Source organism: Vulpes vulpes, chromosome 11, assembly GCF_048418805.1.
Source record: "Vulpes vulpes isolate BD-2025 chromosome 11, VulVul3, whole genome shotgun sequence".
NCBI classification, from domain to species: Eukaryota; Metazoa; Chordata; class Mammalia; order Carnivora; family Canidae; genus Vulpes; species Vulpes vulpes.
In genome coordinates this window covers 86,332,979-86,354,209 of record NC_132790.1, presented here as the reverse complement: position 1 = coordinate 86,354,209, position 21,231 = coordinate 86,332,979, and the positions used below count along the sequence as shown (strand labels likewise).

The 21,231-nt window shown below is 43.7% G+C and overlaps 1 protein-coding gene and 1 long non-coding RNA gene across 6 annotated transcripts in view; one reads left to right on the top strand and one right to left on the bottom strand.

Annotated features, from left to right (window-relative positions):
• Positions 1-21,231, top strand: part of NMNAT3 (nicotinamide nucleotide adenylyltransferase 3) — a 114,079-nt gene that overhangs the window by 79,371 nt on the left and 13,477 nt on the right. The window lies entirely within an intron of this gene.
• The window catches only part of LOC112934976 (uncharacterized), a 62,146-nt gene that overhangs the window by 28,630 nt on the left and 12,285 nt on the right, over positions 1-21,231 (bottom strand). Inside the window, exons 2-4 of one of the 2 annotated variants that reach the window (XR_011995286.1) lie at positions 17,291-17,353; positions 16,060-16,089; positions 10,016-10,083 (exon numbers count right to left, since the gene is read on the bottom strand). This is a non-coding gene — a long non-coding RNA (uncharacterized lncRNA). The remainder of the gene's footprint in view (positions 1-10,015; positions 10,084-16,059; positions 16,090-17,290; positions 17,354-21,231) is intronic. The other variant, XR_011995285.1, reaches the window with a different exon arrangement.

The window sequence follows — 21,231 nt, the reverse complement described above, 5'->3', positions numbered from 1 at the left end:
GGCATACTCTCGAAGTATTTTCCCATAAGAGGCTTATTATTTACAGATACACAGGGGAAGATAGTACCTTAACAGTAGAGAACACTGACAGACACCTCGATTGAGGTGTCGAGTATCAAAGTTAATGTCACCAGAATCAAGACAAAGCGATGGCTGGCACCCCAGACCTGCATTGGGAAGTAGGACAACATCGTCTCTGAGGTATTCTTGCTGACAAGCATAAATTCCATCTCATGGAGAGAAAGTCTCAGATAAACAAACCAAGGGATGTTTCACAAAACAACTGGCCAGTAGTTTTCTCAAGTGTCCAGGTCATGAAAGACGGAGGAACTGTCCCCAGGTCGAGGAGTATAAAGATACAGGACAGTTACATACAGTGTGGGATCCTGGACTGGACTCTAGACCAGGAAAAGGTCATCCAGGGGCAATATGACCATGGTCTGTAGATTCGTGAGGAGAATTAATGTTAACTTCCTTACATGTGCTGTGGTCATATGAGACGTTCACATTAGAAGCTGAGTGAAGTATATCAAAACTCCTTGTACTGTCCTTGCTAAGTACATAAGTTACTTTTGTAACTCTGTTGAGTCTAAAATTATTTCAAAATAAAAAGTGAAAATAGGTCAAACTACAAAGGAAGTTATATTGAGATCATTATCTAAATAGCGAAACGGATTTGTTAGGTTTAATTTTATCACACAAAACCTAAATAACAGTAATATTATTACATGTGAATGGCTCCTTACATTTTACAAAACGTTTTTACATGCATTCTGTTATTTAAGCCTCAAAACATGCCCCTGAGGTAGCATTATTTCTACCCACCCCCAATTTTGACACCAAGAATCTTAATCTAAGAGGTACTTGGTGTAGTTAAAACAAGCACAGAGCACATAAACAAGCAAAACTTCAAAGCCAGACAAATAAACAATGCTTCCATCCCAGCACTGCCATTTCCATCCCATGTGATGTTGTTGCCCAGGCCAGCAAAACAACTTCAGGGGAGTGATGGTAGCTGCCTTTTTTAATAATATATATAAATTTATTTTTTATTGTGTTCAATTTACCAACATATAGAATAACACCCAGTGCTCATCCCATCAAGTGCCCCCCTCAGTGCCCGTCACCCAGTCACCCCCACTCCCCACCCACATCCCCTTCCACCACCCCTAGTTCGTTTCTCAGAGTTAGGAGTCTCTCATGTTCTGCCTTTTGAGACTGTTAGGAGGATCTAAACCCTATAAACCTGAGCCTGGCACATCCTTGGCACTTACTAAGCAACAGATGACGAGTATGATGATGGTGACAATGATGGGATTTTAGAGCTGGGAGCACTTTCATATCCAGCCCAGCAACCTTTCCCACCCAATATAGGAGTCAGAACATCACCGACTATGGTTCTGGCCCCACTGTGGACACTGGGAGTGGGGTACAGCTTAATGCTATCTGAGGGAATCCATCTCTTTTTGTAAAACAAAAAAACTGCATGTCTGTATTGTGTAGAATTATCCAGAGAAGCGTGCATATATTTATATATTTTGAAAAGTTAACAATAGGTACGTTTGCAAAGCAATCATTTCTAAAATGGGTATGTCTAGGGAATGAGCTAGGGTGGGGAGGAAAGAAGACAGATGCCCTGGCAGGCATCCTTTGCACCACCCTCAGAATCATGCCCAATCTCCCCTAGTGCTCTTGCTGTCTGTGAAGTGCTTGGAAACTTAAGTTGTTTGAACCTAGGATATCTTCTCCTGAGGTCCACTTGGGACTTCAACATACATGAGAAGCTATGGACTAAGGGGCAGGAGCCATGGCATTGCCTTGCCTAATGCCCTGCACACGGGCTGCTCATTGCATACTTATTATGTGAACTTTGCCTAGAGAGTAGTCCTCATCACCATATTTTACACCAAATTGCTTTGCACTTGATCTTTTGTGTCTCTTTCTACTGTGTGTAATTCAGTTTACTTAAATCTCTTCTTAAAAATTAGCACATGGGGGAATCCCTGGGTGGCTCAGCGGTTTAGTGCCTGCCTTCAGCCCAGGGCGTGATCCTGGAGACCTGGGATCGAATCCCTCATCAGGTTCCCTGCATGGAGCCTGCTTCTCCCTCTGCCTGTGTCTCTGCCCCCCCCCTCCCTCTCCCTCTCCTGTGTGTCTCATGAATAAATAAAATCTTAAAAAAAAAAAAAACCATCTGAAGGATCTACTTGCATATTGGGACGCCTGGGTGGCTTACTAGTTGGGCACCTGCCTTCAGCCCAGGGCGTGATCCTGGAGTACTGGGATCGAGTCCCACATCGGGCTCCCTGCATGGAGCCTGCTCCTCCCCCTCTGCCTATGTCTCTGCCTCTCTGTCTCTCTCATGAATAAATAAAATCTTTAAAAAAAAAAAAAAATTAGCACATGAGGGATGCCTGGGTGGCTCAGTGGTTGAGTGTCTGCCTTTGGCCCAGGGTGTGATCCCAGAGTCCTGGGATCAAATCCGACATTGGGTTCCCTGCATGAAGCCTTCTGCCTATGTCTCTGCCACGCTCTCTGGGTCTCTCATAAATAAAATCTTTAAAAAAAAATTAGCACATGAGACAAATCACATGTAATCAGCAACGTCCTTGAACATCCCTTAAATCACTCCATGCAGGCTGACGTGTAAACAGCTGAAGTTATTATACTGCATATGTGTGCAGACGATGTGCAAGCAGGGTGTAAACAGTGTTTGATTTTGATTAAGATCATGGGACCTGGACCAGACTACCTAGGTTCATACCACAGTGCTACAGTTAATTCACTTTATGACCTTGGGCCAGTTCCTTAACTCCTCTATTTCACAGTTTGTTCATCAGGAAAATGCGACTAACAGTCACACTTCTTTCATACAGGAGTCCTGAGAATTAAAGAGATAATACGTGTAAAGCCTTTAGCACAGTTCCCAACACTTTGTTAGCACTCGATACATGCCATCCACCATCATCATCAGTATTACACATTCATATGTGTATAATCTATACAACAGTACATACATAAAATACCACTTTTATTTTTTTAAGATTTATTTATTTATTTATTTATGATAGAGAGAGGCAGAGACACAGGAGGAGGGAAAAGCAGGCTCCATGCAGGGAGCCCGACATAGGACTCGATCCCGGGACTCCAGAATCGCACCCTGGGCCAAAGGTAGGCGCCAAACTGCTGAGCCACCCAAGGATCCCCAAAATACCACTTTAAAGTAACTTAACCATATGTTACAGTTTATGTAATTAAGTTTTTTTTCTGCTGTGACCCCTCCTGCCCACCGCCACCCACCAGACTGGGTCCTCAAGCAGTAACAAGGCTCATTTTGTGCTGGTTTTAAAGTCCCTCTGTGGTCGCCACAGAGGAACAGGCTAGCACTGTTCCTAAACTAGCTAAAAGTCCAGCTTCCACATTTCTGAAATCAGGTTGGGGCTGAATGTTCCCATCAGATAAGCTGATGTGGCCGGTGTATGTGACATGTTTTACTCCTGTCACAGAGGTAATTGAGGTACCCCTATCTTGGATTGAAGATCCTGTTTACACTCTAGATCCTGCTGTGACACCATGTCTGGTTCCACTTGATGATTACTGAGATGCCACAGTAACTCATGAATATGTGCAATTATATCAAGCATTCCAACCTTTGAGTGCAACCTGAAATAATAACACTGTTGTTTATCTCCTCGAGTGCGGTGGTAGTGGCTGCTCTGAAGCAGTTTGAGTGGCTGCAGTGGTGTTAACTGGTTGCACTAGTGGTGGTGGTGGTTGTAGATCATGGCACAATAATGGCAGTGGTGTTAATTGCTCACAGTGTGGTGCTGGTGGTGATGGGACAGATCATGGTCCTAGTATGATGGTGGTGACACTACCAAAGTGGTGGTAGTGGTAGGGATTGTAGCATTAGTCAAAAATGCTAATCATGATCTAATGATGATAGCAGTGGTAGTGATGATCAAGGTTGTGATTCCATAATTTACATCAGTGCTTAGACCTAATGTCAAGGTGGCAAGGTCTGTATTTGAGGAAGCTCCCCCACAAAGTGATCTAATATATATACCTCCAGCTGTAGAACACTTCCTAGGCCTGGGGCTTATGAACAGTTCATCTAAATAGCCTAATCCCCGTGATAATAACTTGCCAGTGGAGTTAACGGAGTATCTCACAAGGTGTGGTCCTCTCCACACTCATCCAGCAGATTGTTGCATGAAACCTAAATGAGCTTGGTAAACCCTGAGATTTCTGTACCCTTTCTTGGGGAGTTAACTATGCACATCCCCATGTTAGAGGCTCTCAGGGGATCTGCAGTCTGCAATCAGGCCTGTTTCACTTAGTCTACTTTGGTATTTTCAAAGCTTATTTGATGACCGAACTCTTTTGGGGGTTGAGGGTTGAGGGTTGCTGGTAGATGCCTATAAATCATTACACAGAACGGCTAGAGAACCACTAATCGAAACAATGTTTGGAATGGAAAGAAAAATAAAACTTTTAGGAAAAATGTTCCCCCAGAGGGACTAATTTTTTAGTGCTTGGTAAGAATGGTTAGCTTTTGGTTGGTTCTGCAACTCTAAATTATGCCTTACATGGCAAATGGAAGATGATCATCTACAATTTACATAATCAGAATTGACCGATGAGTACATTAACCGGGTAAATTAAGAGTATTATTAGAAACCAGCCTCAGAAATGAAACTGTATTAAGTTCTATAAAACATTTACAACCTAGGAAACCCAATCCTTCTTTTTGTCACTAAATATTTTTCATTGGGATGCAATTGACTTTATCCTTTTATTCCATACTCATAACATAGGTCATTTGGCCCTTACAGCAAAGTGGTCCTTCTTCTCTTCAGAGGCCAGTGGTGGGCTAATAAAAGATCCTGTGTAACTGAAAGGGAGTGTTTCCTCTACAGTCAGTGCTGCCCCACAGATCTCCATGGGCATCTCACAACCGCCCGGGATGCTTGGGAAGAATCTAAGTTCCCAACCTTCCTGCCCGAGAGCAGGTCCAGGCGCAGCCCAGAATATGCATTTTTAACAATGACATCAATCAGTGCAGACTCACTTCAAGAAATAATCAGGAAAAAGGCTGGTGTTAACATGCTGTCTTCCTCCTCTTCCCCCCACTGTCAGTCTTAGGAACAATTCCAGCTTCAGGCTCCTTGTTCCTGTAGCAGCTGGTAGAGGTGGGCTAGCAGGCTACTCAAGGTCTCTTCCCTAATGCAGCGACTGTTAACCTCAAGAGCAGAGTCCACAACCCCACCAGGTATGCTTCTAGAATTAGGAAAATGGCTTTCTCACTCTTACAGTGATCCATTCCCATTCACTGAGTGATCCTTAGTCTTAACACGAATAATGCAAAAAGGCAGCCAAGCAATTTATATTTTATCCATAAAATTAAACCCTGTGTTTCACCACAGCATTTAACTCCGTGACCTATTTTATTGAATCCCTTAGCAGATCTTGGACAGTTTCCTTGAGTGTAAATTACCATGAAGGTAAATTGAAAACGTATCAAGAAATGGGCAAGGATATTAGTGCAGAATCAAGGAGTCATCAAGCTTCGGTTGTTCTGAAGACTTTTTTTAAAAGTCTCTATTCAATATAGTTAGAGTAGAAAGAATGGATTTGATTAATAAGGCTTTGCCTTTTTTTTTTTTTTTAAGATTTTATTTATTCATGAGAGAGAGAGAGAAAGAGAGAGAGAGGGAGAGGGAGAGGCAGAGACACAGGCAGAGGGAGAAGCAGGCTCCATGGAGGGAGCCCAACGTGGGACTCGATCCCGGGACTCCAGGATCACACCCTGGCCGAAAGCAGGCGCTAAACCGCTGAGCCACCCAGGGATCCCCTAAGGCTTTTCCTTTCTTAGGTTACCATATATACCTTCTGCATCATATATAACTCAGTTTAGGGGTCTCTTCCAAAAAAAATCTCCACCTGTTTAGAGCCTCTTATGGGCTCCTTGTGCACCTCTGCCCTCCACTGACCACCTGTGGTGACGGTCTCCCCCAGGACTGAACCCCCCCCCCCATGAGGACAGGGCTCGCACAGTATTCATTTCAGAGTTTATCATGCTGATACACTACCTAGCTTAAAGTGCATGCCAAGCTGCCAGCTAAATAAATGCGTGGGGCCCTCTCTTATTTTAAGAGATATGGTGTTTGTGGTAAAAACAAGGGATAGGTAGGGAAAATTCAGGTTCAATGGATATTTCTGATGTGCCCTCCAAACAACCAGCGTTTGCTCTGAACTGGGCTTTGTCTCCTATGTTAGCTCATTGGACTCAGGTAAAGAGACTGAAAACAGAGAGGTTAAGTAATTTGCCCCAGCTAACACAGCTCTTAAGCAGCAGAACGGAGGAGTCTTGAGCACTGAGTCTTGAGGTATGCCTCTGCCTACCCGCCCTGAAGCTCCCGCCACTACAAAACCTGTCTTAAGAGCACAGTTGTGGCATATTGCCCAGGAGCAGTAACTCATCAGTGGGAAATGAGGCTGCTTTGCACATCCAGAGATGCCATGTATAGAGGCTGCCCACCGCAGTGTTGTGGGCTGCTTTCCCATGACTCCTTCAGCAGACTACACATCAAGCCAGAAGTGCCTGATTACAACCTGCACCACCCCCCCCACCGCCTCCTTTCCTATATACAGTTACTGCTAGATCTAAGGCCCCCAAAGAGAAAGTAATGAGTTTCTGAGGAGCCTCGAGACTCTAGCATTTGGGAGTTCTGGCAAGATCTTTTTTAAAATCTACCTAGTCTGAAAGGAGACTCATTCTGTTCACCAGGCAGAGAGACTTAGCCAGGAGTTAAATGTTAGAAAACAGAAGCACGCATAAGAAAGAGGTTCTGATACCCTGAAAGCACCTGGGACCCCAAGGAGCCAGCCACCCCTTCAGAGGCTTTGTCAGCACTCCCAGAAAATGGACCAAGCGCCTGAGACTCAGGAAAACCAGTTGTAGAGAATAAATGGAGCAGGAGAGAGGAAATCAAAATGGCCTTGCTCTCCAGGACCAGAAAGGAAGTTTAAACCCTATGAAATATTGCTGCTTTGTTGTTTACCTCGCCAAGTTTTTAAGAAGTCGCACACAAAGAAAGCACGACCTTTGGAACCGAAAGAAAGAGAAACCTCACACTGACAAGCTCAGGCATTGAAGGATTCTGGAAACCAGAGGGGGCTTTGTAGTGTGCAGGAAGAGCATGCTGGTTGAAAGAAAGCTGTGAGGGACACGAGGGCAGACAGAGCCGCTTAGTCCACAGGCACTGAAGGGGGAGGGAGGGTGGTCTCACTTCCGTGGCACCCACTGCGCTGCCAGAGGACCGCAGCTCTGCTTGGGATGCCCCAAATTCCTGGATCTGTACCCCCCCTACCCCCGCCGCCCCAAGCTTCCTTGATCCAGACATTTAGTGGCCTCTGAACGTGAGGGGTGCTTCTGGCCAGCAGCACGCAGAGCAGAGCAAGAAACAGGCCGTCTCAAGTTCATCTGGACCATGAGCACTAGGAGCCATCTGGCTAAAGGAGCGGACAACCACAAAGCAGAACGTGATGAAGAGAATAAACAGGAGTGTGCCAAAATGGCCTTAAAGCCTCAACAGCCTCATGTTTTCCAAATCATGTTTCCCAGACTTACTTTGGAGGCCAAGTTTAATCACAAGAAGCTCTTCGTAAAAGCTTGCAGAGCCATTTGGTTGAGATCTTGGTCTTTTTTTTTTTTTTCTTCCCTCAACCTGCTTATCATCACTCTGGCTTCCTTTTCCTTGTTTACCTGGGTCCTTGCAGCACTTGCAACACTTGCTCCTGATATGTCTTAAGAGTCCTTTGCCTTCCAAAGGCCCTGTTTCCCAAGGTGCTTTTCAGCCAGCACAACCAAAGAAAGAAGAAAAGGGCCAGAAGGGTCCACCAAGTGGGTAAGGGTTGGACCGTGCCTGCGCACACAGGGACGCTGGGTTTCTCTGAGCAGGGGCGGAGCATGCCAGGGGGTAGGGGTGCAGTAGGAGCCAGCCAAACCGTCACCTAACGCTTCTCTCAGTTGTTTGGACTAGTTTTAAGTACATATGGTAATTCTTAATAAAATGCTGATAAATGTGCCAAAACGTTCTTTGTGCTAATAATGAGGTCTTTCTTTACACTTTGGAATGCTATTAAGTCTTGCTTTGCGGTTTGTGAGGCTGCTAGCATTTTAAGAAGCAGTAACATTTTATGGAAGCCCAGTCTTGCTGGGGGGCATGGTCAGCTCTAGAGGGGGTGGAAATCTCTGTCATACCCCCAGAGTGATCTAGTTTGGGGCCACATACACACAGAGGTGGAGCTACCGAGTGGTGCCCTCCTTAGTTCTGGCTGGCTTAGGGATCTCTGAACCTCAGTGTCAGTCACCGGTTCAATGCAACACAAAAAGTATAGGCAGACCTGATTCGGATCCCAGTCCTGCCATTTGCTGGTAGTATAACCACAGGAAAATGATACAATTTTTCTGAATCTCCATTCCTGTTCCCAGTTATTATTACTACATAACAAGCCACCCCAAACTCAAGTGATGTCAATTGACCATTGTATTACACTCACAGATTTAGTAGGTCAGGAATTTGGACACAAGCACAGTGCGAATGACCCGTCTCTGCCCCATAGTATTTGGGGACTCAGCTGAGAAGACCTCAAAGACCAGGAGCGACTAGACAGCTGGGGCCAGGAGTCATCCGGAGACTTGTTTACCCACACATCTGGCCATTGATGCCAGGTATCGGCAGGGATGTTGACCATGGCATGTACAGGTGGCTTCACAGCTTCATTGTGGAGGTCTCTGCATGGGCTAGCTTGGGCTTTCACAGCCTGGCAGCTGGGTCCCCAAACCGAGTGTCCCCAGATCTTAAGGTGGACGTGCATGACATCTTTTTTTTATTGCAGTTCAATTTGCCAACATATAGCATAACACCCAGTGCTCATCCCGTCAAGTGTGCATGGCATCTTTATGACCTTGCCTCAGCAATGACATAGTATCACTTCTGCTTCTGGGTTCAACATTCACCAGTGCTCACCCAGGTCCAAGGGGGAAGGACACAGACTTTCAATGGAGAAGTGGTTGGGCCCTGGAAGAGCATGCATGCCAGGAGGTAATGTAGTGGCCATAGTAGGAGAACATGACCCACTGCAATTCCCTCCTCTGCTGATGCACCAGGCAAGGGGGTGGAGGGGGTGACAATTGCTGAGCACCAGCTAAGTGCCATAAACTGTATATGTTATCAAATTCTCACTGGTTAATTTAAGTAACTCTGGGTCTAGGAAAATAGTGAGTAGTGACTACCTCACATAACCTTCTCCTGGAGATGGCACAGGCACGGGATTGCAAGTCACACCCAGCAAGCAAGTTTTGAGTTTTTGTTCATCTCACATATGCTAGTTTGCTATTTTGCTATTAGCCAAAGGGAGTCTCACGGCCAAGCCCAAAGTCAAGGGGTGGGGAAGTACATCCTTTGTGAGGCTGTGGCAGGGGTGTGTGTAATACTCAAATGACAGAGTGAGGAATTAGGACCCATAATTCAATCTACCATAGCCATTTTCTAGAACAAAGAAAATTGGATAAGGATATTGTGGCATTACAGCTGGTGTTTAACAGTATAATCTGGGATGCAAAATACCCATATAAAGTAGTAGGTTATCAAATTGCTAATAAAAGAATAATTCAACATGACCAGGTAGCATTTATCCCAGGTATTCAAGGACAATATACCATAAAGATATCTATTAATATATCGCATTACTAAGACAATATATTTTTATGGAACCTAAATCATCATCTCAATACACACTTAAAAGTCATTCAATAAAATCCAACACCTACTTAGGGATTTTTTTTTAAGCTCTTAGTAAATTAGAACTATAAGGATACTTATCTAGCATGACATATAATGGCATAACACTTCAGAAGCATTCCCACAGAAGCAAGGAAATAGAAAAGAATGCCTGGTCACCACCATTAGTTTCTAATGGCATCAGTCAAAAAAATAAATAGACTTACAGATAGGAGACTCAGTTTTCATTATTTGCAAGTGGTATTACTGGATCCCTAGAAAATCCAGGGGAAGCCTTTGAAAGCCAAGCAGAACAAATACATTTAGTAAGATAGTCCAGATTAAAAATAAACCAAAAGAGTTTGCTACATAACTGTTGCAATACAATGTCATGACATACATATAATACATATATAACATATATAAAAATACATATGACCCATATATTATATAAAACATAAGGAAAAAATTATCCCCCAGAGAAACTGTCAAGGACACCTGTCCCCAGGACTAACATGAACTAGAAACGTGAAGGGCACTGAGGGAGCGCTCTGCCCCTCTGCTGAGAGATTTAACTAAATGCAAATACGAGCAGCTTCTCAGGGGAATGGTCAGTTATTGATGGGCTTTCCGGCAAAAATACCCATGGCTATTTTTCTTTATTTAACTTGAGAAAAGTATCCCAAGGTTCACCTAGAAGGCTAACCAAGTGCTCAGAAAGCTTTATGAGACATTAAAATATAATTTTTAAAAAAGTGATTACAGAAGGGTGATACTGACTTTCTACAGCACAGTGGAACACAAAGTATGTAAAAAGATAATATATAGTAAGAGGAAATCAGTGGTGGGGGAGACACGGTATTTCAAAAAGGAAATAGAACAGTCCCTCAAATATTTTTTCCCTTAAGTATTTAAGGAAAAAGTCCCTTTGATTTCCTACGTTATATATTTACTATTCTTAAGATACTAAAAATAAACCTTGGTGGGGTTGGGGGGAGATTTCCCATCGATGGATATTTCCTTTGATCTATAGCCCCTTCTACTACACAAGCAAGTGTATTTCTGAGATGCAAAGAAAAATCACAGTAAACCTAAATGTTGCCCTTATCCTTTTGCTGTGAATATAATAATTAATCAGGAACCTACCCAGACTCCAACAGGACTGCCCAGCAGCCCATAAGGGACAGATACACCTTTCTGGAGGCAGTGAACTAGTCAGAGAAAAGTAACAGGTCATATGAAAAGGAACTGCCCTTCCAAAGATGGTCCTAGCATTCAGATTCTGGCCAAGGGACTTAGAAAGATAAAATTAATTAATTTCTGGTTCTCAATGAGACTCCAGAGAAAAATGTGATCATAGTAGAAGAGCAGTCTATGGGGGAAAAGCAGCAGTCTGAGGACAATGAAGGACATTTGGGATGAAAAACATTATTGCCAAATTAATGCTTAGTGGAGCTAAGGCAGCAGGGAGGTGATTTCTGGCAACTAAATAGAGAATTAGAACACCAGCTCAAGGTTGGGCACCTACGTGGCTCAGTCTGTGAAGTGTCTGCCTTCAACTCAGGTCATGATCCAAGCATCCTGGAATCAAGCTCTGTATCAGGCTCCCTACTCAGCGGGGAGCCTGTTTCTCTTTCACTCTCAAAATAAATAAATAAAATCTTAAGGAAAACACACACACACACACACACACACACACACACACACCAGTCCAAGGGATTTTTCTAGAACTCAAGAAAAAGATAAGGATATGAAAATTACAAAAGGAGATAAAGAATTGATACAAGCAAGTAGGGCAGAGGCACAACACCAGTCAGAGAAATGAGAGAAGCATCCCTGAGAGGACCAATTGAGGCTTTATTTCACGAAGATGTGGGGAGTGTTAGTTGGGTGAAGACCCAAAACGAATTCCCAGCAGCCAGACTAGAGTTGGGGGAGGGGTCTAGAATGTGGAAGAGAATCCTCTCTGCGGTGCCAGCAGACCCAACAGGAAAACATTTCTTATACTTGTTAAAAAAGAGTTCATACACATAATAAAAAGACAATGAGTTTGAACAAGTGGTTCACAACCAGAGAAATACAAATGTCTAATAAGTAATAAAAATCACAGAAATAATCTTAAATGCAAATTTTATTTTTAAAGATTTTATTTATTTATGAGAGACAGAGAGGCAGAGACATAGGCAGAGGGAGAAACAGGCTCCCTGTAGAGAGCCCAACATGGGATCCCAGGCGGCAGGGATCACACCCTGAGCCTAAGGCAGAGATGCTCAACCACGGAGCTATCCAGGTGTCCCTTAAATGCAAATTTTAAACCACAAAAAGTTCCTGCAGATTGGCAAAGATGTTTCTAAATGTACTCATTAATCCCAGCACTAGCCAGTATGCAGTAAAATGGATTCTCCTACCATGCTGGTGGTGCTCTCCCCTTGTTTAGAATTTCCAAAAAGCAGTTTAGCAAGATGTAGCAAAAAAAATTAAAAAATGTTCAAGCCACTCATTTTTCTAATTATCTTAATGCATCTAAAAATTGCAACTAAGATGTACAAAGATGCTCACAATATATCAACTCAAGTACATTATGTATCTCCATTATTATATAGCCATTAAGAGTGATATTTTCAAGAGTGCTAATGGCCAACAAGAATGCTTATGATATAATCTAAATAAAGAAGATACCAAAGTGGAATTTACATTATATGAAGAAAAACATAAAAGAAAAAGACAGTTAACCAAAGTATAAACAATAGTGATTTCTTGGATGTGTTTTGTTCTGTAAACTTTTCAGTATACTGAAATATTTCTAGAAAGCGCATTCATTTTAAACTTATTTTCTATGTTTATAAAACATGTATATGGTAGAAGTTAAGTTGCTGTGAGGCTTATGGTAACTTTGTGCCATCTCTCCCTACCCGATTCTTAATTCCCAAAGCAGTCATATTTGACTTTTTTCAGCAGTTTTCTCTAGTATGTGTCTCCCTAGTTTTATAATAATAAGCTTACACTGTGTTTCTCAATTTTTCAGATTTAGATATTATCTGTTGCCTTCCAATTGTGAAAGAGGAAGATTTAGCTCTCTCACACCTCTACCCTCACACTCACACTTCCTCTCCACCACATGCTCCCAAATTGACTGGCTTACAACTCTAGGCTAAAGTAATATTGTTGACATTTATGTCTGTGTAAATGTCATTAATTAAGCCACATAGTATACACTATGATTGCAGCACATCTCGAATAAACTTTGGTTCTTCCTAGAGTTAATAATTGCCTCATTTGTTTCCTTATGTTCCTTATTACCTATCACTAGTTCAGTTCCAAATTTTCCAAAAGATCTTCAGCACTCATCTTAGTGTATACAGAGACTCGTCACGTAATCTGTCGCATTTTGTTTCTGCTCACACCCTTCCTGGGGTCCTCTGGCCCCTGTCTGGACGGTGAGCTCGCTGTGCTCCTACAGGGCTGTCCTCTGGGATTTGGGATTTCCCTGCCCTGTTTCCCTGGGGATTCCCTTCGCCTCCCCTGGTGTGGAAGGATCTTGGATTTCTCAGATCCTGTGCCTTCTTTTTTTGGTTTACTCCTATTCTGGTGGAATGCATCCTCCAGCATCTTTCTGAGAAAGGATCGATGGGAGATACATTTTCTGAGACCTTGCATACATGAACACAACTTTACTCCACCCTCCAGTTCAGAGATGAGTAAACTACAGCCCATGGGCCAACTCTTGTCCACAGTTTGTTTTCCTTCTTTCTGTGAGCTAACAGTGGGTTTTTGGTTTTGTTTTGTTTGGGGTTTTTTTACATTTTAAAAGAATTGTTTAAAAAAAGGGTGTTGGGGTGTGCGGGAGATCCTGGGTGGCTCAGCGGTTTAGCGCCTGCCTTCAGCCCAGGGCATGATTCTGGAGTCCCGGGATCGAGTCTCGCACGGGCTTCCTGCGTGGAGCCTGCTTCTCCCTCTGCCTATGTCTCTGCCCCTCTCTGTCTCTCATGAATAAATAAAATCTTAAAAAGGGAGGGGAGGGACAGGGAGGGGGTTGATACTTGACAAAGACTGTAGGTGACTCACAAAGCCTAAACTATTTGCTGTCTCTCTTTTAATAGATAAAGTTTGCTGATCCCTGTTCTAATTGTTCAGTTGTTTGGCTGAATACAGAATTCTAGGTTGGAAATAATTTTTCTTTGACAATGTGAAGGCTTTGCTCCACTGTCTTCCGGATCCCAGAATTGCTGTTGAGAATTCCAGTTCTATTCTGCATCCCAGTCCTGTGTGTTGGACCTCTGGTCCCCCCCACCCCCACCCCACCACCCCAGAAACCTTTGGAATCTTTTCTTTAAACCTGATGGTCTGAAGGTTTCTGATGGTTTGTCAGGGTGTGCACTCTCTTTCCTTCAAAGTGCTGAGCTGTCAGAGGATATTCAGTTCTGAAAACTTAAGCCCTTCTAGTCTGGGAAAACATTATTTCTGTGATGTTTTCCTCCTCCTTTTCTCTTCCAAGAATTTCTGTAATACTTAGCTGTTGGACCTCCTGGGTCAGTCCTCCAGTTTTGTCTTATTGGCACATAATTGCCTCAAATTGACCTTCTGATTCTTCCACAAACTTACTTTATTGCTGCTGTCATCCACCAGAATGTTATGTCCACGAGGACGGAACTCGGTCTGCTTTGTCATCGTTGTATGTCCCCAGCACCTAGCATAGTTAGTACCCGGCATGGAACGGGCAGTTGGTAAATACTGTTGAATGAGTGGATGGATATTTTTTTTTTATATTTTTCAATTTCTAAAAGTTTCTTCCTGTTTTCTGATTGCCCCTTTTAAAGCATCCCATTCATGTTTCACGGATGGGCTTATCTATCCTCCTGACAATAGGATTTGGAGATTTTTGAAATTTCCTTTTGCTCTCTGCATCGACTGCCTTTGTGCAGTATATCCTGGTGGTGGTTTGGGGCTCTCTTTCATGGTTAGCACCTTTCTAAAATTTGTCTCTTCTTAGGCTATCTGCTCATATTCACAGATCAGGCCCTAAATGCTGGCTGGAAGCTTTGAGTAGGTGGGTGAAGCTGGCGGACCTCATGGCCATATGCTCAGGACCTGGTTCCAAGACCCCTAAATGTGAGGATCACATTTAGGTGATAGGTGTCTTCTTTGTCTACTCTGGAAGTCAAAATCTATCCTTCTATCTAAAGGATGGTACTTTTCCCTCCTCTCACCTGTGCTAGTCTCCAGGAGGCAAGAGTCTCTCCGGTCCAACCTCAGCAGAAAGCAGACATCCAGCCTCTGCCAGGATGGGGGAATAGGTAGGATCTAAGGGTGCTTTAGGCAAACTCTGAACTGGTCCTCCTGTGTTCAGGCCCTCTGGCACCCCCTTCTCCAGTTCCAGAGGTACTCAGCGCTGCTGCCATGCAAGGCACCTTGCCTCTCCCCTCCTTTGCTGCCTGCACACTCCGCTTGCTCGGTCACCATTGTGCATTGTCTCTCTAGCTTCCAAAATTGTGTTGACCTTTCCCATCCATCGTTGTCTCTTTTCCCACTCTTTTTGCCCTTGTGATTTCATATGTATTGTATTCCTTCGTTGCCATTGTATTAGAACAGAGGTGGAGATAAATAAGGTATTCTATCCACCATGTTCAACTCACAGCCATATATCACTATGGTAACCCCAAAGTAAGGACAGGATAGCTTCATCCTAAGAGATGTGCTGGTCAGGTTACCCAGCATTAAAAGTCAGGCTCACATCCTTGGAGAGCTATCTGGCTCATGGGAAAGACGAACGGATCTTTACAAATGCTATAGTGGAGGTGTGTCTGGGCAGCAGTGAGGCCACCATGGAAGTACCTGTGTCTACGTAGGGAGAAGGGGGTCCTGTGAGAGGAGACACAGGGACTGTGGGAAAGTGAAGAGGCTTGAGCTCATGACCATTTGGAGGGCAAGGAGTTTTAGCCCAGATTGTTATTTTTATTGACTCTCCTCTCCTGGGTGCTACAACAAAGCACTGATTTCTCCTTATACCACCTGCCCTGTGAAGAGGAGCTAAACCATCTAAGGCGACACCTGAGTATCCAAGATGCCTGACAGAGCTGCCTGGAGGGCCGCCTGGTGCCAGCCAGAGATTAATGTGAAAGTTAAACATACGTAAATTGCCCAAGAAAGTGGGCACTCTACAGAAGTTAGCCTCTACTTTTTCTAAAGTGGGGGGAACAAGATCATATTCCATGCATGATCTAGGACTCAGATATACAAAAATAGAACTTACTTTGCTTTCTAGAACACTAACCTTGCTCTTAAGCCACCATTTCCATGAATGCTAAAAAACAAACAAACAAACAAAAAGGTTGCCACTTCAAGGTAACTGTCTCCTGATCTTAAACTTGTTACAGGTCAATTTTTAATCAAATTAATCTTTTACTGCCTATGTCCGCAAAAGTGAATTAAGCATCATAGGTGGTCTGTCATCCTGGCATCTGAAAAGGGGCATCTGGCCCTGAATGCCCTCCAGCTGAGAGACGTGCCCTGGATCTTGGGCACTGGCCTCTATCCTCTCTGCCTCCACTAGAGAAGTCTCCCCAGCCTCTCCTGACTATGGCATCACCGCGCCTGTCTGGGCCCATGCCTGGGCTCTCCCTGGTTCTAACACCACCACTGTCCTTGGCTTTGCACTGTACACCCTGTATCCCCTGCCAGCCACCTCGCCCCCCCCCCCAAAGTAGCCCAGCTGACTGTCCACCCTCAGCCTCTCGTGCTCCTCCTCTCAAAGAGCTTTGGGCATTTTTTTTTGCATGTCTGCCACTCCCCCTGAAGGCAGGGGAGGGGATGTTTCCTGAAGCCCTCTCTGCCCGAACATGTCACGCTGCCATTTCTACTGAGTTGATGCTGTACTGCCGTACTGACACGGAGCACAATGGATCCCCCCCCCCCCGAATTACAAGTGGGAAGCAAAATACCAGCCCACCTGCTCTGCAGTTTCCAGAACTCACTAAGCCTCTTAACTATGCCATCCCCCACCCAACACACACAAGGTTTGGTCTCTGAAGGGTAAGAGGCTGTAGGGAGCAGGTCTCGACTTGGGTCTAAACTCTTGGCCACCACTAACCTTTTCTACCAGGTTCTTCCCTATGCCTACTGCTCATTCCTCCCCCGACCCCACCTTTGGTCCAGAAGGGACTTTTCCTTTCATCTTCATATTCTGTCCTTACCACTCTGTGGATTTTAGTAAAACTGTGTGCTCTGACTCCCCAGACTCTGATTCTTGATATTTTTCAGGGCTAACTTTTAAAACTTAAATCTTTCTCAACAAACCCTGATTCTTACAAACGAAAGGTTTAACCTTCAACAGCGTTCCTCTGAAATGAGTTTTAGGAGCCAGTTCTGGAAGTCAAAAGATGAACATCTTTCCTTATTCTCATCCCCCTGGTACAGTGGATGGCTCAGCCTCCAGGAAGGAGGGGCCCAGGGCAACCAGGTTCACCAGGGCTGGAAAAAAAAGCATCAGAGAACTCTCAGCTTACCCGCAAGTGTGGGAGTGGTGGTGGGGGGGGTGTCAGGCTGCCTTCTTTGGATCAACTCTCCCACTAAAACAAAAACAAATGGTGAGAACATTTTTAAACCTCACTGTTAAAGCCAAAAGGTGGGGATGTCTCAGACCAGCTGAGAGACAAACCCCTACAACCAACCAGGGAGGGAAGTAAGCAGGCTATTAGACCGTCAGAGCCCCTGATGCCCTGTGGGCACCTGCCAGTACTGCTCACTTAAGCTTTGAATCAGTGGCCATACAAGCAAAGAAAGAAAGAATTCAATGGCTAGAGCCTATAAACGTTGGGGAGCAGGTGTCGTGGTCTTTCACTGCATCTATGTCTTTGGGGTAAATCCCCAGCAGTGCAATTGCTGGGTCGTAGGGCAGGTCTATTTTTAACTCTTTGAGGAACCTCCACACAGTTTTCCGGAGTGGCTGCACCAGTTCACATTCCCACCAACAGTACAAGAGGGCTCCCCTTTCTCCCATCCTCTCCAACAATCGGAGAAGGACAGTCATCACATGGTTTCACTCATACGGGGAATATAAAAAATAGTGAAAGGGATCATAGGGGAAAGGAAAGAAAATGAGTGAGAAAAATCAGAGAGGGTGACAAAACAGGAGAGACTCCTAACTCTGGGAAACAAACAAAGGGGTAGTGGAAGGGGAGGTGGGCAGGGGTTGGGGGGACTGAGTGACAGGCACTGAGGGGGCACTTGATGGGATGAGCACTGGGTGTTATACTATATGTTGGCAAATCAAACTCCAATAAAAAATATATATATACAGAAAAACAAAGGCTAGAGCATTCCCAGGCTGAGGGGCCTGGTGGGTAACTTCCCCTATCTTAAGCTGGACCTCCCAAGGAGCTACACTCTCAGGGTATAGATTTTACCCCCTTCTTCCCCTAATCCTAGTGGACTGCAGAGAAGCCTTAGTGCTAAGTCAAGCTTAAGAAGAAAAAGGCAAGGATAAATTATCAATAGGAAGAAATGGCCGCACATCAGCCTTTGCTCAGATTTGCAGCCCCTTGCCTGAATTAGTCAAAAAGAAGCTTAAGTCGACAACCTCATTTAAGGTCATCCGTGACTTTTTTTTTTTAATCTTTTTTTTTTTAATATTTTTTTCTTTATTTATTTATGATAGTCAGAGAGAGAGAGAGAGAAGCAGAGACACAGCCAGAGGGAGAAGCAGGCTCCATGCACCGGGAGCCCGACGTGGGACTCGATCCCGGGTCTCCAGGATCGCGCCCTGGACCAAAGGCAGGCGCCAAACCACTGCGCCACCCAGGGTTCCCTCATCCGTGACTTTTAATAACTCCAGGGACCTGGGAAACACAAACATGAAGCCTCTCTGGAGGAGGGCATATCTGTTTTACACCTGAGGGAGCACCCCTACCCCCCTACAAATGATTAATCAGGGGCGTTGACTGGCAAGTAGTCAAAAATAACACAAAAATCACACCATCGTTTCAAGAGTTGCAGAGAAAACATTTGATAAAATTCATTTATGGCAAAAGCTCCTAAACTGGAAATAGCTGGGAATGTCTCTTAAAGTAACATATTTGTCAGGATAGACCAGGTTAGTCTACCATAATAAATCCCCCAATTTCAAGAGCTTAGCATATTAAAGAACTTTTCTCTCTCATCAGATAAATCCCATGTATATCCTGAAGAGCTACAGGGCAATGCCCTGCCCAGCTGTGTCTCAGGAATCCTAGTAAGCCCCACCCATGGCTTTGCTTCCTTAATTATAGCTTTCAGATTCACTATAAAAGAGTTGGAGGGTCAGCAGAGTTTTTATGGCCAAGTTTAGATGGCGTATACATCACTTCCACCCACATCCCATTGACTTACAGCTCAGTGAGATCACATAAACCCAACCTAATTTCAAGAACAGATATATTAGCTTCCTATGTGCCCAGAAAGAGGGAGAGAAAGAGTTTTAATAAACACATGGCATGGTCTTTGCTACAACTGAAAAAGGATATCGTATGCAATTCTGAAACTCAAAAGCTTTTCCTCTGATAGTGGCAATAAGGCAAAGAGGCCTGCTAACCCCACCTCTATCTGGCATCATGCGAGAGGTCTTCAGTGGTGTAGTGAGAAAAACAAAAGCTAGGGATGCCTGGGTGGCTCAGTGGTTGCGTGTTTGCCTTCGGCTCAGGTCGTGATCCTGGAGTCCCTGGATCGAGTCCCACATTGGGCTCCCTGCATGGAGCCTGCTTCTCCCTCTGCCTATGTCTCTGCCTCTCTCTGTCTCTCATGAATAAATAAATAAAATATTTTTTAAAAAAGAAAGAAAACAAAAGCCAGGGATTGGAAATGTGGCACATTTTGTCAGTATTTTCAGATAGTACATTTTGAACAGAAGATTCAAAAGACTATACAGATAAACAATTAGAATAAGAGGGCTTAGCAAGGTTACTAGATATATGTATGCATCCAAGATGCTTAAACCATATTTCTATATATTGGCAACAAATAGAATAAAAAAAACTTTTTAAGCTGTTATTTATTCATTCATGAGAGACATAGAGAGGCAGAGACATAGGCAGAGGGAGAAAGCAGGCTCCCCATGGGGAGCCCGATGTGGGACTATCCCAGGACCCCGGATCACAACCTGAGCCAAAGGCAGACCCTCAAACACTGAATCACCCAGGTGCCCCATAAAAAAGATTTTTTAAAGGCCATTTATAGTGGCATCCAAAAAATCAAGTGTCTAGGAATAAATCTTACAAAAGATGTTTAAGTCCTCTACAAGAAAAACTGTAAAGCTTTATCTAAGTATATTTAAGGAAATCTAAACAAGTGGAAAGATATACCATGCTTGTGGATTAGAAGGCTAAAAATTGTAAAGACATGAGTCCTCCCTAAATTGAATTACAAATTCAGTTCAATTCCTATTGAAATTTCTCGGGGTAGGGCAGGGGCAAGGGGTAGTGTTTCATTTGTGGAATCTGACAAGCTTGTTGTAAAATTTATACGGAAAATACAAAAAGTCAAGAATTGCCAAGACAGGTGGGAGGATTTGCTTAACCAGATATCAAGATGTGTAATAAAGCTATATAAAGCAACGCACAAGGACAGGCAAATAGGACAATGGAACAGGAGAGTAGAGAAGCAGGCCCTTGCACAGATGAAAACTGGATGATCGACACAGGTGGTAGTGCACCAGCAGGGTGGATGGGGTCTTCTTGGTAAACATTGCTGGAATAATTGACTATCCAAATGAAAAATAACTTAATAGGATTCACATTGTGCACAAAGACCCAAACGTGAAAAAACAAAACTATAAACCTTTTATGAGATAATATAGGAAAATGTCTTCATAATACAAAATGCCCTAGCAATAAAGGAAAAAACTAATAACCCAACCCAACTACATTAAAATTAAGAACTTTCGTTTTTTTTCATTTTCAAAGGATTCCATAAAAAAGAACAATAAGACAAGCCATAAAACAAGAGGGTATTTATGATTCACATAACAAAAGGCTATAGTATTTGGAATATATAAAGAACTCTACAGATCAATGATAAAAAAGCAGACAACACAAAATATGGGCAAAAGATTTGAACAGGCGCTTCAAAAAAAATTTAAGCTTGAATGTTTAATAATATATATGAATAAACAAATGCTCAGCCTCATTAGTAAGCAGGAAAATGAACTTTAAAACAATGAGATATAACTACATATGTATCAAATTGGGAGATCCTGACCATAACCTTGTATGGCATGGCATGGGGCAAACGAAACTCTCATACATCCCTGGTTGGAGGGTAAATAGCTACAACCACTTTGGAAAACTGTCCGGCATTATCTAGTAAAGATGCAATCACACCTACCCTACGACCTAGCAGATCCACTCTTAGGTGTGTGTCCTAAGAAATGCATGCCTGTGTGCACAGGGAGACTTGTGGAAAAGTGTCCGTAGAG